Here is an 18168-nt window from a genome sequence, read left to right on the forward strand (position 1 = left end):
TATATTTTCCTTCAAAAAAAAGGCTGTTTTTTATTTTTACCTCAAAAAGAGCTGTTAGTATAATAATGCATGAAAGAAAATACACTCACTTTTATGGATTCTTGTACTCAAGTAGATGGAAAATATCAATATGTAGCTTCTGCATATTTGCACAAAGTTGGATAACCTAAAGTAAAAATGAGATGCTATCAAGAACAAGGAGTAGAAAATGAAGAGATGTGAATGCATTTTAAAAACAATGGTGCACTGCCTTATGACCCAGCAATCCCACGCTGGGCATGCACACAGAGGAAACCAGAATTGAAAGAGACACATGTACCCCAATGTTCATCGCAGCACTGTTTATAATAGCCAGGACATGGAAACAACCTAGATGTCCATCAGCAGAAGAATGGATAAGAAAGCTGTGGTACATATACACAATGGAGTATTACTCAACCATTAAAAAGAATACATTTGAATCAGTTCTAATGAGATGGATGAAACTGGAGCCGATTATACAGAGTGAAGTAAGCCAGAAAGAAAAACACCAGTACAGTATACTAACACATATATATGGAATTTAGGAAGATGGCAATGATGACCCTGTATGCAAGACAGCAAAAAAGACACAGATGTGTATAGCGGACTTTTGGACTCAGAGGGAGAGGGAGAAGGTGGGATGATTTGGGAGAATGGCATTGAAACATGTATACTATCATGTAAGAATCGAATCACCAGTCTATGTCTAACGCAGGATACAACATGCTTGGGGCTGGTGCATGGGGATGACCCAGAGAGATGTTATGGGGAGGGAGGTGGGTGGGGGGTTCATGTTTGGGAACGCATGTACACCCGTGGAGGATTCATGTCAATGTATGGCAAAACCAATACAGTATTGTAAAGTGAAATAAAGTAAAAATAAAAATTAAAATAATAATAATAATAAATAAATAAAAACAATGGTGCAATATTTACACCACTTCCAGGAGAAAGGATCAAGTGTAAACTTGATCTAAAGATTCCATACTTTGAAGGATTTCATAGAAAGAAAGTGTCTTTATTTTTTAAGCAATTCATTCAAACTAAAAAAAGAAAAAGAAAAAGTGACAGTTTCACTTCATCTGAAGTGAAAAGAAATCCAAATAATTGCTTTATACTCTTGCCAGGACCCTGCCTTGACAGGATTAAATAGGACTGGTGTGGTTTCACCATGGTATACCTGGGCTGTTGGATCACAAACAGGAACTCCGGCTCCTTTTCTCAATAGGATGTTTCAGTTCTTGGTAATTAACTGACTGAACCCAGCAGAGCTAAGAGACCAAATTCTTGTTCATTGTTTTCTGCTGTTTTATTGATGGCTACTCCTCAAATCTCACCAGTTTGTGAGTCTTGATCTCCTTTGTATGAAAGGACCAGTCCAAGTTTAAAGTCCTCAGTGACGGGGAGGGAAGACAGACTTCCTCTTGACCTTCTAGAACCTTCCTGTGCCAAATATAGAAGGCAATGCTTTGGCCTCAAGATGTTGACTGGGTGGTAAAGAACAGACACATAAAAACTGAACTACAAAAATAGGATATTTCTGCTGTGAGAGTTGTCAAGGTAAATAGGCTTAGGGGAATAAGCTGCATTTTGTGCTTTCCCATCATGAAAGTGAAAGAGAGAGTGAAAAAGTTGGCTTAAAACTCAGCATTCAGAAAACTAAGATCATGGCATCTGGTCCCATCCCTTCATGGGAAATAGATGGGAAACAGTGGAAACAATGGCTGACTTTATTTTGGGGGCCTTCAAAATCACTGCAGATGGTGATTGCAGCCATGAAATTAAAAGATGCTTGTTCCTCGGAAGGAAAACTATGACCAACTGAGACAGCATATTAAAAAGCAGAGACATTACTTTGCCAGCAAAGGTCTGTCTAGTCAAGGCTATGGTTTTCCAGTGGTCATGTATGGATGTGAGAGTTGGACTATAAAGAAACCTGAGCACCAAGGAATTGATGCTTTTGAGCTGTGGTGTTGGAGAAGACTCTTGAGAGTCCCTTGGACTGCAAGGAGATCCAACCAGTCCATTCTGAAGGAGATCAGCCCTGGGATTTCTTTGGAAGGAATGATGCTAAAGCTGAAACTCCAGTACTTTGGCCACCTCATGCGAAGAGTTGAGTCATTGGAAAAGACTCTGATGCTGGGAGGGATTGAGGGCAGGAGGAGAAGAGGACGACAGAGGATGAGATGGCTGGATGGCATCACTGACTCGATGGACATGAGTTTGAGTGAACTCCGGGAGTTGGTGATGGACAGGAAGGCCTGGAGTGCTGTGATTCATGGGGTCACAAACAGTCAGACACGACTGAGTGATGGAACTGAACTGAACTAAGCTATTGGTACCCCAAATATATGCAGAATCCCCTGGCATTTTGACTGCAGAGAGCAATTCTTCAGTCTGAATGTACACTGTGGCTTTATATGTATTTTGCCCCATGACCTGGAGAGATATAAAGTGCTTAGCCATTCATTTAAAAATCTCTCTTTGGTCCTTAGCTTGGAATTGTTCCTGCCCCCATGTATGTCACATCTGGTGAAGAAAATGAGCATATACAGTTGACCCTTGAGCAAGGCAGGTCAGGGGCACTGAACTCCTGCACAGTCGAAAATCTGCATACAACTATACAGTCAGCCCTCCATATCTTCAGATCCATCCCCATGAATTCAAGCAACTGCAGGTGGTGTAGTACTGCAATGTGTACTGAATAAAAAATCCGCAGGTAAGTGGACCTGCAGAGTTCAAACCCATGTTGTTCAAGGGTCAACTGTGTACCCATATTTATCTCATACCATATAAATTTATATTCACGTTTTAAATAACAATTCTATACCACAAAAACCTTCTTAGTGGTGCCAGTGGTAAAGAACCTACCGCCAATGCAGGAGACTTAAGAGAAACAGGTTTGATCCCTGGGTCAGGAAGATCTTCTAGAGAAGAGCATGGCAACCCACTTCAGTGTTCTTGCCTGGAGTATCCCAGCCGTAGCCTGGCGGGCTACACTCCATAGAGTCACGAACAGTCGGACACAACTGAAGTGACTTAGCACTTACACATACCACAAAAATAAAGACCTAAATGTAAATTTCAGGAACCAAAACTAAAATTAAGGTTTGGGAAGACCTCCTTAGCTAAGATTGTATTAAATTATTTCATATTTAAAAATAACAACAAAAAGTCAATAGAAAAATAGCTGACTTGGGTGAAAATATTTGATGGTTAATATTTTCGTATACAAAAAGCTCCAGAAAACACAACAAAAAGTGTGTGAATACTATAAAGAACAGATTTCAGAATGTCAAAGAAATTGCAACAAAATGTGTGGAAAGTGATCACCATAATTAATATTCAGTGATTACAAACTTAAGAAACAGTGCCATCCCTTTTTGACCATTGGATTGACAAAAATAAGTACAATTAAGTTTGCAGTGTTTCACGGAAATTTCTATTATTCATTATGGGTGAAAATGTGAGACAGTGTTTTTATCAAAAACAATATTAATGTACACATCGTTTGAATCAATAATTTCACCTTTCACCATGAAATAAAAATGCCAATATATTGGAGTGTATTGGCAGGGGAAAAAATTGGAAACAAATTTGATATCCATGCACTGAGAAGAAGATTGATGATTTTAAATGTACAGTAAGCTTCTAAAATAAATTTCATCTCTAAAGTTGCAGAAATTCCTGTCGGTATCATGGTGTCCTACACTGTAATAATGTGATCTATTTTTGTAAGATAATGAAAATGATCATCCCTATGTTTTTACATATGTTTTAAAATTAGCATGGAGAAACATAGAAAAGAACTAGGAATATGATCACATACAGTGAGCAAGAGGAAAACGGACAAAGGGCAGAAAACAGAAATAATCATAAATGAAAAAGGATGTTTTCTCTCCTTCCTTTCTCATTATGGCATGCTTTGTCAGCCAGCTTGGAACATGTGGAAAATGCCAAGAGAAAGAAGACGCCTGATATTGCATCTGCTACGTTGACACCACCCACTGACAACGCCCGGCATGCTGGTCATGTGGAGAGAAAAGAGTCTCACCCCATTTGATTAAATATTCTTAGCTGATAGACATCTTCAAGTAAAATTTGCTTGAAGATAGAAAATTTGCTCCATTTTATATTTATGTTTCAAGAATGCTGGGGTGTATATATTAATAGTATTAATTCTCACATGATGAGCAAGTGAATTATTATTTCTGTTACATCTGTTTAAAAACACAAAGTCGTCTTAAATCCTTCATAGTACATAGCCTAAACAACTGCATTTCAGTTTTTAATAATTCCAGTATTCATTAATTAATATGGGTAAAGAAATTTTCAGGTTTTTAAATTAGCCATATTAAGCAGTTCTTATATTTTGCCCACTCTTAACACTTTGCCTTTTATTGGGGAACTTGTTTATCATTCTCATATACATTTTAAGAACTCATTTTTAAAAAGTGAAACTTTCTTTGCCGAAGGTGCTTCACCTTTCCTGTCTCACTTTCCCCCACCCCCAGGAAATAACTTCTTTTGATGATTAGTTGTGTCTGAGTTTGGAGACTTAAGTTTTCAGGTTAATACAACAGAATACCTTATAGAAACTTTCCAAAAGAAGAGACTTCACATGTTTACCTACATGTTCTATAATTTGTTTCTAAAATTACTTTTATAAATTAACATATGCTTTAACTTTTTGGCCCATATTTATCTATTTTTTAATATATTGGCAAAAATTCCATATTCTAAAAGCTTCTGGACATCTAATTCACCCCCACCCTTCCTCCCCTCCTAACTGACTTTTGTTCACAGTCTCTTGTCCCTTATGAACTTTCAGACTCTGGATGGTGAGCTTGGGTTTGGGTTTTCTCTAGAAGAGTTAGTTATCTTTGTCCTAGCTCGTCCCCCTCCTCTCAACGTCAGCTTTCAGCAAACATCTCATCAGGAAAATGATCATGTGTTTGAATCCTTCAAGTTGTTGGTATGTTACTTCCATCATCTGAAACTCCCAAGCTATTTCTCTTTATTCCTGCAAAACCCCTCTCCTCAATCAAAGCATCCAGAATTAGTAAATGAAGAAAAAGAAGAAAACAGCAACACCTCTGATTATGGTTATTTTAGTGTGATGGCTGTTTTCACTCTGAAATTTTAGTCCATCTGCTCTTTGTTATTTTGCAATCATCTGATGTCTTTTAAAGACCAGATTTTGGTAACAGCTATTTTTTTTTCCTATTTATCGTTAGTGAAATATTTTTCTGGCACAAACTACCACCAAACCTGGGAGCATAATTCCATAAAAAATTATTTTCTGAAAATGCAACATAAGTTGAAGAAAATATTTTTTTAAAGATTCAGAGTCTGGTGAAAGAAACTGATCTTAAAAGGCTACATGTGGTAGAATTTCAGCTTTATAGCATTCTCAAAAGGCATAACTCTGGACACGTAAGAAAAGTTCAGTGGTTCCCAGAGGGTGGTGGGGAGGGATGATTAGGTGGACCACAGAGAATCTTTAGAGCAACAAACACATCCTAGTCTGTATGACAGTGTCATGGTAGATACCTGTTGTTAAATATTTGTCTAAACTCATGGAAAAAACAACACCAAGAGTAAACCCTAAGGAAACCACGGGCTTTGAATGATTATGATGTGTTGATGTAGGTTCATCAGTTTTATCAAATGTGTCACTCTGATGGGGGATGCTAGTAATGGGTGAGGCAGGGGAGTGTGGAAAACCCTTGTACATTGCTCTTCTTTTTTGCTGTGCAATCACAGCTGCTCTAAAAAAATAAAATCTTAGAAAAATAGAATGAGGTCAGATGATTAAAAATGCCAGACTGGAGTACTAGCTTGAAAGGTCAAATAAAGAGGTGTGATTGATACTGTCTCTGACTTTTAGTAAGTAGAATTTATAACATTTCATAATTGAATTAATGGGTGTAAATGGTTTTTTTTTTTTAAAAGCACAATTTTTCCCTTGTCCTTGTACCCGGTAATTTGTCTTATCTCCCTCATTAATTCTAATTTATCTATAAATTAATTTGGATTTTAAATTTATACAGTCATACATTCTGTTAAAAAATGATGTTTTAATTTCTTACTTTCCAATGCTCATTTTTTTTTCTAATGGAACTAGTTAGAACCTTCAATTTTTAATAGAAGTGATGACAAGACATATTTTCTTTTTTCATTCTAATTCCCAGGGGAAAAGTTTTATAAATAAATACAAAGTTTTCTGTAGGTGTTTTTGATACATGCTTTATCAGATGCTACAGATTCCTTCCATCCATAGTTTGTTCAGCGTTTTCTCTAGGTTGATGTACTTTGAACTTGATCAGATGCTTCTGTGCATCTATTCAGAGTATCTTATGACTTTCATTCAGTTAGTGTAGGGAATAAAATTGGTTAATTTTCGTATGTTAAACCAACTTCTATTACTGGAATGTTCGCGAGTATTTTGTTCATAAGTTTTAAATGTGTATTTATAGTAGATATTGACTTTCAGCTTTCCTTTCTCATAATGTCAATGGTTGTTGTATCAGTGTTACACTGGCCTGACAAAACTAGCTGGACATTGGACCTTTATTTTCTGCTTTCTGGAAGTGTTTGTAAGATACTCATAGAATGTCTTCTTTTGGTGTTTGGAAGAATTCATTGAGAAATTCTTTGAACCTTGGATTTTCATTGTGGGAAAGCTTATGAAATATGGATTCACTTTCTTTGAGCTATGTCATAATCATATTTTTGAGTCAAACTGGATATTATAGTTTTCAAGAAGTTTTTCTACTTCATCAAACCTTTCAAATTTATCAGTTTGTCAGATGGGCCTCTTATCTTTTTACTGTCTCTAGGATTACTACTTGTGGATATTTTTTTCATTTATGATATTTATAATTTTTACCTTCCTTCACTAATTTACTGTTCAGGTTTAGTTTTGACTCTTATTTTTCCTATTCTTGTCCAAATATTATAATTTGGCTTTGTTGCTCCTTAGTCAGATGCTGCTTTTTATAAAATTAATGTATCATTCAGTTTACGTTGAGCTTCCTTTTCTGTCTCCTTAAGACTATTGGTTAGTCATTGACTTGTACGCTTTCTTCCTCTTTACTATGGGCTTGCATGATGGCTCAGATAGCAAAGAATCTGCCTCCCAAGGCAGGAGACCAGGGTTCAATCCCTGAATCAGGAAGATCCACTGGAGAAAGGAATGGCAACCCACTCCAGTAGTCTCGCCTGGAGAATCCCATGGACAGAGGAGCCTGGTGGGCTACAGTTCATGGGGTCACAAAGAATCATACTCACCTGAGCAACTAACACTACTCTTTACCATACGAATTGGAAGTTTTACATTTTCTTAGCATGGCTAAAGCTGCATTCACATTTTATTATGCTATCAGATAACGCAACATGTACAAGTTTGATTTGCTGAAATTTGCTAGAATGACAAATTTCTGGTATCCACGAATGATACATTTGGGCTCCTTCTTTTATTGGTTTGTGGAATATCTGTGTAGTGTTCCAGTGTGATTATGGTTGTGCCTATCTCATCCTTTAGTTCTATCATATTTCAACTTCATGTATTTTAAGGCTATACCATTTGTTGTATGCATATGTAGAATATACTTCGGAGCTAAATTCTTTGTGAGGATGTTCCATTTTTGATTCATCCCTACAGTTAACGTGCGGTCCTTCAAGGATCCCAGCTTGAATTCTGACATGATTCAGAGGATTCTCTCTTCTTTATGGGGCTTGAACCCCCACTTTTGTCAGTACAGACACAGAGGTTGTTGAAATCTTTATTCAACTTTTTTTTCAGCCTTCCCTCTAGTTTTCAGATAAACAAGATCCCTCAGTGTGGAAAGCAGCATCAAACTTTTCAAGTATCTGGTCCTCCTAAATACTCTGGCTTTTCCCCCTCATATCATCACTGACTGCCTACCTCAATGTTGCTTCATAATTCTTTCTCCCTATTATTTTGTTCCCTCAGTGGTAAAGAACTTGCCAAGGCAGAAGACCCAGGTTCAATCCCTGGATTGGGAAGATCCCCTAGGGAAGAAAATGGCAACCCACTCCAGTATTCTCGCCTGGAGAATCCCATGGACAGAGGAGCCTGGTGGGCTACAGTCCATGGGGTTGCAAAGAGTCAGACACAACTTAGCAATTAAACAACAACAACATTATTTTGTTCAGCATGTCTAGTCTTTTATGTTTTTGTTTTAAATCAGGAGAGTTGATCTGACTGAAAGTATAGTTTCGTCAGGGTTTTGACTTTAAGATTGCATCACATATTGAAGTAAGTTATCTTTTCTAAGGTCAGAAATCATAATTTAATATAAAACTATTATTGTTTTAAAACCCAAGCTTTCTTCTGCATTATTTTAAAGTAATTTTGACAATTGATCTATAAGAGTTTTTTTTCCCCCACCCATTATTTTTTTTTTAATTTTTATTTTTACTTTATTTTACTTTACAATACTGTATAGGTTTTGCCATACATTGACATGAATCCTCAACGGTGTACATGTGTTCCCAAACATGAACCCCCCTCCCACCTCCCCTCCCCATAACATCTCTCTGGGTCATCACCGTGCACCAGCCCCAAGCATGCTGTATCCTGCGTCAGACATAGACTGGCAATTCGATTCTTACATGATAGTATACCTGTTACAATGCCATTCTCCCAAATCATCCCACCCTCTCCCTCTCCCTCTGAGTCCAAAAGTCTGTTATACACATCTGTGTCTTTTTTGCTGTCTTGCATACAGGGTCATCATTGCCATCTTTCTAAATTCCATATATATGTGTTAGTATATTGTATTGGTGTTTTTCTTTCTGGCTTACTTCACTCTGTATAATCGGCTCCAGTTTCATCCATCTCATCAGAACTGATTCAAATGAATTCTTTTTAACGGCTGAGTAATACTCCATTGTGTATATGTACCACAGCTTTCTTATCCATTCATCTGCTGATGGACATCTAGGTTGTTTCCATGTCCTGGCTATTATAAACAGTGCTGCGATGAACATTGGGGTACATGTGTCTCTTTCAATTCTGGTTTCCTTGGTGTGTATGCCCAGAAGTGGGATTGCTGGGTCATAAGGTAGTTCTATTTGCAATTTTTTAAGGAATCGCCACACTGTTCTCCATAGTGGCTGTACTAGTTTGCATTCCCACCAACAGTGTAAGAGGGTTCCCGTTTCTCCACACCCTCTCCAGCATTTATTGCTTGCAGATTTTTGGATTGCAGCCATTCTGACTGGTGTGAAGTGGTACCTCATTGTGGTTTTGATTTGCATTTCTCTAATAATGAGTGATGTTGAGCATCTTTTCATGTGTTTGTTAGCCATCCATATGCCTTCTTTGGAGAAATGTCTATTTAGTTCTTTGGCCCATTTTTTGATTGGGTCATTTATTTTTCTGGAATTGAGCTGCATAAGTTGCTTGTATATTTTTGAGATTAGTTGTTTGTCAGTTGCTTCATTTGCTATTATTTTCTCCCATTCAGAAGGCTGTCTTTTCACCTTGCTTATATTTTCCTTTGTTGTGCAGAAGCTTTTAATTTTAACTAGATCCCATATTTGCCTGCATTATTAAAAATATTTACCCAGGGAAAAGTAAAACATTTGCTACATTATACCAGTCTAATTCGAATTTTTCTTTACCATAAAATCTAAGAGCTTCTGATATGTTTACCTATGGCTGATTCATGTTGATATTTGGCAGAAACGAACAAACATACAAAAAATGTAACTTTCTAAAATGTGAGAAAATGATCTCTCAACAAAAACAAAAAAAGAGTTGCTATAAGGCAGATATTCAATCAACAAGACTCGAAATCATTTTTAAAATGAACTCTTCTCATCCTGATAACAGAGGTTCAGAATAGTTTATCTGGACATGATCTTTCATGTTAATGATTTGATTACAGCTGGATAGTAACTGTTTTTCTCCCCAAAATCTGCCATCTCATATTCTTTTCAGCAACTGAAACAGCATATGTAAAAGCAATGAGCCATGGGCACCTATTGGGCTTTCATATGCCAGGATAAATAAAATGAAGGTTAATGCCAGAATTAAACAAACGTATTAAAAATGCAGATGTTTTGGAATATAATTTCTTACTACTTCCTGGTTTAAAGTTGTCATTTTATATTTTCTGTGGAGCTCAAACTTGAATGATGAGTGTGATTTTCTCTGGATTTTTGCAAGGAAAATACACGCCCAGCTTTGTTAAAAGTATTTGCTTTTTTGCACATTCATTTATTCTACATATAATTTGAGTGCTAACCATGTATTAACATGTCTTTGCCAAATATGGAAACAGTAAAACATTTGTTTAAAAATACTAGGACATAAATAGGTTTAACATATAAAATAATTTAGTACTCCACTTTAAATTGTTTTTAAGCATACTGTGCTCTGCTGTGCTTTGTCGATTCAATCGCATCTGACTCTTTGCAACCCCATATACTGTAGCCCACCAGGTTCCTCTGTTCATGGTGATTCTCTAGGCAAGAATACTGGAGTGAGTTGCCATGCCCTCCTCCAGGGGGTCTTCCCAACCCAGGGATCCAACCTGGGTCTTCCGCATTGCAAGCACATTCTTTACCTACTGAGTTACCAGGGAAGCCCCTTTAAGCATATTAGTCATTTATACAAGCATTGTTTATCACATGTTATTTGTCATATAAACGTGTGTTGATGGTAAATTCTTATTGGGATGCAAATTTCTAGAGGCAATAAATTTAATATATATACGGATACTTATAAAAGATTCTATGCCATGCAGATTTCTGGAAGGTGGATAATTTCTTTAGTGATAAATCAATGATATGAGTGACATATAGACAAAAGTAATTGAGGCCATAATTTAATATAGTATTTAAATAATGTCTCTGGTAATTAAATAAAAACATTACAGATCATACCATGTTAGTCATGAAAGAATTAACATATTTATTTGCTCCATCTAGAAAAAATAAAACTCCACAAATGTAAATTATTTTGCATTCATAGAGTTGAGATACAGAAAAATGAAGGCAGAACAATAATTCTCAGATAATGTTTTAAAGATATAGTGAAACACTCTTAAAAATTATGTTTGTAATATCTAGTGGCTTTGATAAACTGCCATCAAAGTTTAACTAATGAAATTGTCTTGTTACCTTACTCTTCCATAAAAACTCACAACATTTTCTGGACCTATCCATTAAACCTATGAACCAATCATTTACTTTTATAATAGAAACAGGCAAACCACCTCAAGAATCTTCACTATGTATATAAACATCAGCAATATAGAAATTTAAGAATAGAATTTTTTTGAAAAATATTCTGTCCTTAAATCTCTGTATTGGAGATTTATGGAAAATCCAAATATTTCAGTTAGTGCCTTGAGAAAGAGAATTTAGATTATTATCCAGAAGTGAAATGAATATTCCAGGGAAGTAAAACTATTTTTAAGCAGTGAGCAAAGAAGACTAGCTTCCTAAGAGTCAGAGGTGTTTTCAGAAGTCGCTCAGCAGTTTTTATTTCAGATGTGGTCTTTGATGTGTATGTGTATGTGGGTATCAATATTTAATGCTTCTCACTTACCTTCCTCTTTTTATTATACTTTCTTATTTGAATATTCTTATCTGTAAACTTTTCTTGATTGCTTATAAAATAATTCACTCACAGTGTATAAAATTGCATATTTAGAAATAATTGAAATAAAATAAATATGACCTTTTCCTACATAAACTACCTGAAAGTAATTTCTTTTTTTTTTTTTTTTTTTACCAACTCTGTAATATAATAGACTGACTTGATTAAATTTAAAATTTGCTTTGGATAATTTCATTTGCAATACACATATTTGAACAGTTAAATAGAATGTATGTACACTATTCTATACCTGTAAATGTTCTTGAATATTTCTAGTTATAACTGTTATTCAGTTCAGTTCAGTTCAGTCAGTTGTGTCTGACTCTTTGTGACACCGTGAATCAGAGCACGCCAGGCTGCCCTGTCCATTACCAGCTCCTGGAGTTCACTCAAACTCATGTCCATCGAGTCAGTGATGCCATCCAGCCATCTCATCCTCTGTCATCCCCTTCTCCTCCTGCCCCCAATCCCTCCCAACATCAGAGTCTTTTCCAATGAGTCAACTCTACTCATGAGGTGGCCAAAATATTGGAGTTTCAGCTTCAGCATCAGTCCTTCCAATGAACACCCAGGACAGATCTCCTTTAGGATGGACTGGTTGGATCTCCTTGCAGTCCAAGGGACTCTCAAGAGTCTTCTCCAACACCACAGTTCAAAAGCATCAATTCTTCAGTGCTCAGCTTTCTTCACAGTCCAACTCTCATATCCATACATGACCACAGGAAAAACCATAGCCTTGACTAGATGGACCTTTGTTGGCAAAGTAATGTCTCTGCTTTTAAATATGCTATCTAGGTTCATCATAACTTTCCTTTCATGGAGTAAGCATCTTTTCATTTCATGGCTGCAATCACCATCTGCAGTGAGTTTGGAGCCCCCCAAAATAAAGTCTGACATTGTTTCCACTGTTTCCCCATCTATTTCCCATGAAGTGATGGGACTAGATGTTATGATTTTAGTTTTCTGAATGTTGAGCTTAAAGCCAACTTTTTCACTCTCCTCTTTCACTTTCATCAAGAGGCTTTTTAGTTCCTCTTCACTTTCTGCTGTAAGGGTGATGTCATCTACATATCTGAGGTTATTGATATTTCTCCCAGCAAACTTGATTCCAGCTTGTGCTTCTTCCAGTCCAGCATTACTCATGATGTACTCTGCATATAAGTTAAATAAGCAGGGTAACAATATACAGCCTTGACGTACTCCTTTTCCTATTTGGAACCAGTCTGTTGTTCCATGTCCAGTTCTAACTGTTGCTTCCTGACCTGCATATCGGTTTCTCAAGAGGCAGGTCAGGTGGTCTGGTATTCCCATCAATTTCAGAATTTTCCACAGTTTATTGTGATCCCACAGTCAAAGGCTTTGGCATAGTCAATAAAGCAGAAATAGATGTTTTTCTAGAACTCTCTTGCTTTTTCAGTGATCCAGCGGATGTTGGCAATTTGGTCTCTGGTTCCTCTGCTGTTTCTAAGACCAGCTTAAACATCTGGAAGTTCATGGTTCACATACTAGTGAAGCCTGGCTTGCAGAATTTTGAGCATTACTTTACTAGTGTGTGAGATGAGTGCAATTGTGCGGTAGTTTGAGCATTATTTTATTATTTGGTCTTATACGTACATCACATGAACCAGGCTACTTCTTTTTTATATCTAAAAGCCAGAACAATGTTAGAAGATTGCAATTCAAAAAATGTATTTTCCTTGCTTTCACTTTTGAAAGAATATATTGTTTTCTACTGAAAATAGCGTGAGCTTATTTCCTTATCCTGAAGGAAATCTGTGTTAGCAAAGCTTAATGTTTTGTAATGACTTTTTCTGTTTTCCATACCCACTTAAACATCATTAACACATTTAATAAGATTGTATTCTATCTGCTAAATCCATTAATCTGGCAGCAATTTACAAGTTAATTCCTGTGTAATACACTTATTATCTTTTGACTTCAGATATGTCATTAATATGATTATTGTACCAGGGATGAATTATGCATTATATTTATTTTGGTGAGTCATTTGTGTTTAAGTTTAAGGACAAATGTCAGTTTCAGATACTGTTGTCCTTCATTTTCTTCCCATCTATGTTTTCTTAAGAAAAACACCAAATCTTAAAAGGCTGCTGCTGCTGCTGCTGCTAAGTCACATCAGTCGTGTCTGACTCTGTGCGACCCCATAGACGGCAGCCCACCAGGCTCCTCTGTCCCTGGGATTCTCCAGGCAAGAACACTGGAGTGGGGGTTAAAAGGCTATTGCACTGTAACTCCAACCACTGAAACAGATTTTAAAAGATACAGGTTAGTTTACTGAATTTTAATTGCAGTTAATAAATAATTTGGGGACAAATAGGAAATTTATTTATAGGTGTAAATAAAGCAAAAACCTCTTTATTTTAGGTATATTTTTAATGTATAAACATTACTTTCTCAACACGTATTGTTGAAAATCTCTATAGTATTACCTTTTATTATAAATAACCATTTATTCTTAAAGTTAATATTTCTTCGATATTTACACTCTAAAGGCCAGCCTATAGCCCTTGTTTGGTTTCACAGTCTTACACCCCCAGTCTGTCAAAATAATGGTCCTACTGGTTTCCTGTGGAAGCATATACAATTCTTGGTATGTATAAAAGTCTTGAAAATATTTTTATATAACTGTTCATCACTTCTAGTGTTTTATTCCTTCACCAAAATATCTAATTTCTTCTATGTTCTTTTTCATATAAGAATTTTGAACCACTCAAATCATGATGATTCTCTTCTGGAAATGGTCTTGACCTCTTAAAATGCTGTTCTTTGAACAGACAAAAATAAAACACTTGAGGTCTAGGCTGAAGTGGTCTAAGACACTTCCCTCTCCACTGCCTGCAGTCTCTTCTCTGCCAGTTCAGGAAAGCATCCACTATGTCTGTCAGCATTATTGCGCGTGCATCCTCAGCTGTGTCTGACTCTTTGGAACCCCCCGGACTGTAACAGCCAGTTAGCCGCCTCTGTCCATGGAACTTCCCAGGCAAGAATACTGAAGTGGATTGCCAGTTCCTTCTCCAGTTAGCACTATTCGTGTCCCCATATAATACAAAACTGGAGGAGGAAATATTCCAGTATTCTTGCCTGGAGGATTCCATGGACAGAGGAGCCTTGCAGGCTGTAGTCCATGGGGTTGCAAAGAGCCAGACACCACTGAGCGACTATCACACTAAAACTAAACCCAATTAGTTCTTCTCCAGTGTTAGTGATTACATTACTTCACTTTCCTGGGGCAATAATGTTAACTTACTCTTAAATATTATCTTCTCTGTCATTCTGATAATGCTACTCTCCTGATCTTCCTGCACCTATAATCTCTCTGTGTTTTTCTTCACAAGCTCCTATTTCATCTCTCTAATGATGCCCTTCAAGGTTTCATCTTATGCCCTCTTTTCTTATTTGTCTATAAACTCTCCTATACTACTCTCCAGTGGAAATTCAACCATATTAATGATTTCAATTAAAATAATGACTCCCAAATATATCCTTCTAGGGTGGTTCCTTTGATCTATATTTTCAATTATTTATCAAATATCTCTTACTGAATCTTCAAAGAATATGAAATCTTATATGATTTCCCCCTGAATGATGGTTACTTATTCCGAAACAGATTATGTGTGCAGGCTTGGGGCAAAAAACAATATTTACATTGTGAAGGTAAATGTTAAAGGTACAAAGAAGGAGGTTGTTGTTTTTTTTTTCTTTTCTAAATATAGTAGGGGAACAAAGGAGAATTCCCTTTAACAATAACCTAGCATAATGCAGCAAGAGTTGGACACCAGGAATATTCTAGAAAAGAAGACCTATGAGTTCAGGGGTCTGGGTCTGTGGAGGGTGTGTCTTTCATGATATGGAAGGGGAGAGATAGTATCAACAGTTTGCTGAAGAGCCAACCTTTTGATCCTACTTTAGATATTACTTCATGGTTCACTTGGGTTTTTTTTTTTTGGGGGGGGACACAGGTTTCAAATGCTCCCTCAGTCTAATGTCATCACCTTTCTAGTGTGCTCTAACATTGTCTTTCCAAGGTAAACAATTTTATCTTAGAGAACACATACACACACGCACTTTAATTTTACATGGTAACATGTAATTTGGCTTCATAAAAGAACAGTAAATCAAGCCAAAGAGTTTTTTCATTGTGTGCTCATTTGCTTTATTAATCTCATGGCTCAAGCTTGTCTGGGCACCTAGATCCTCATTCATGCTTACCTTACTTTCTCTCAGAACAGTAGAAGCTATTCATTTTTTTTTTTTCTCTTGTATTCAAAAGTTTGCAATGAAAAGAAAAAGTTTAAAGTTTATCGATTGGGTCAATTCTAATTCGCGTCATTGTGCACATGGATATGCACTTATAAACACACACAGTCTCCCTAGAGCAAGGAAAGGGAACATTTTTACCTTCTACAAGACATGATTTTGCTCACTGTCTCAAAGGACTAGAAGTTACTCTTACAGAAAGCAGTGGCATTTACAGTGCTGGGACCAAGAGAGGATGTTAATCACAATTCAGTGCTGTTCCTCAGTATACATAAAAATGTTCCTTCTTTGAGATTCTGAATCTATGAGATTAAAAGCAGAACTAGTGATCCATTTCTTTTTCAACAGAAATATTAAATGTAATTTTTATTAAAAAACATTATGGTAGTTCCTTCTAATATATTTTTATATCCTTTATTCTTTTTCTCATATTTGAGATAAATAATTTATCGTTGAGAATATAAAGCCAAAGTGTAAATGACATTAAAGTGTGATAGTCATTAAAATGTTATTTCCTCTTGTAATCAGATTTAAAATAGTGCATTATACTTACTAATCAATGAAATAATTGATTGAAATAATTACATGCTAAATATTACTTGAAACTATTGAGTTATTTTAGCAGAGAATTATGTAGTTTGCTGTCATGTAACATGTAGAATATTTTCCTATGTTTCATGTAACATAGTATAACATTTAACATATCATATTTCAGATTATAATTAATTTAATTGCAATTATTTTGACATTGTCATTTTATAAATTTTCATATTACGTATTTCATTTACTATTTTTTACTATTCAAGTTCAATTTAGAGGTATAAATATGTGTGGAATTAAGGGAAATGAAAGTAGATCATAAAACTATGTGATATATTCCAGAGGCAAAAATCTATGAATTTGAATTTACTTTTTCATTTTCTTTTATACTTAACTCTGAAAGCAGATTTTTCCCTTTCATGTAGAAAATAGTGACCCCATGGAATGTAGCCTGCAGGGCTCCTCTGTCCATGGGATTCTCCAGGCAAGAATACTGAAATGGGTTTTCATTCCCTTTGCCAGGGGATCTTCCTGACCCATGGATCAAAACCAGGGCTCCTGCACTGAACACAGATTCTTTACCATCTGAGCCACCTGGGAAGCCCAACATTATTTGTAGGTACAGTTATAAAATTGTTTTATGTACTTCAGGATATACTACTGTTCAGCTTTAGTTTAAGAATGCTCCAAACATCTGAAAATTTAGGTTCCAACAAAGTAACATTTTTTAAAATATTTTATTTATTTTTATTATTTTTTTAGTATCTCTTCATCTCCATTTAGAGGAGCACCAGCCAGTGTCAGACATGTCAACTCTCTGTTCTATCAGCCCAGATCTTAAAGATGTGAGAACATATGTTTTTTGTTGGCCAGTTGATTTTCAAACACTGATATGACCCCATACAATGGTGAAGAAAATTGAGTCTCCCTTTTGGGGGTTTACTGAGGTGTACTTGGCCCAACACTGTCTTATTTGAGCCTATACACATAAGGCATCCAAGAACATGGGATTTTGTATGCAAAAGAATCATCAGTGACAGACTAAAAGATTGATTCTGCTCTAAATTCTGTGCTTGGTTTTTTAAAAGGGAGATTGACTGAATATATCTGAAAGACTCCCAGGCTTTGTACAAAGGATTTATTGTTTAGTAGCTAGTCCCGAATAATAATCCAGTTGCTGAACTTGGCCATATTCAAACCTCAGAGGTAAGAACATACCAGATATTATGTTCATTGATCTTCCAAACAACAACACGGGATAGGGAATTTTATTCTCTCATTTTACAATCAGAGTTTTTTGTTTTTCTTCTTTTTTTTTTTTTTTTGGCTACACTGCTCAACATGCAGAACTTCCCTGACTGGGGATCAAACCCATGCCCTCTGCTGTGGAAGCATGGAGACTCAACCACTGGACTATCAGGGAAGTCTTCAGTCAAGGAAATTTTAACTAAGAGAATTAGAATAATTTACAAGTAATGACACAGATTTTAAAAGTTCTTTCAATATGATGCCATGACCTTTCTACTATGCTCTTATGTTACCTTCCCAAGGTAACCAATTTCATTTATGAGGAAACACACACACACACTTGAATCTTATATGATATACATATAATTTGGCTCCATCAAAGAACAATAAAACAAGCAGCAAGAGTATTTCCATTATGTGCTTTAGTTTGTTTTATTAATCTC

Source organism: Ovis aries, chromosome 23 (genome assembly GCF_016772045.2).
Source record: "Ovis aries strain OAR_USU_Benz2616 breed Rambouillet chromosome 23, ARS-UI_Ramb_v3.0, whole genome shotgun sequence".
NCBI lineage: Eukaryota > Metazoa > Chordata > Mammalia > Artiodactyla > Bovidae > Ovis > Ovis aries.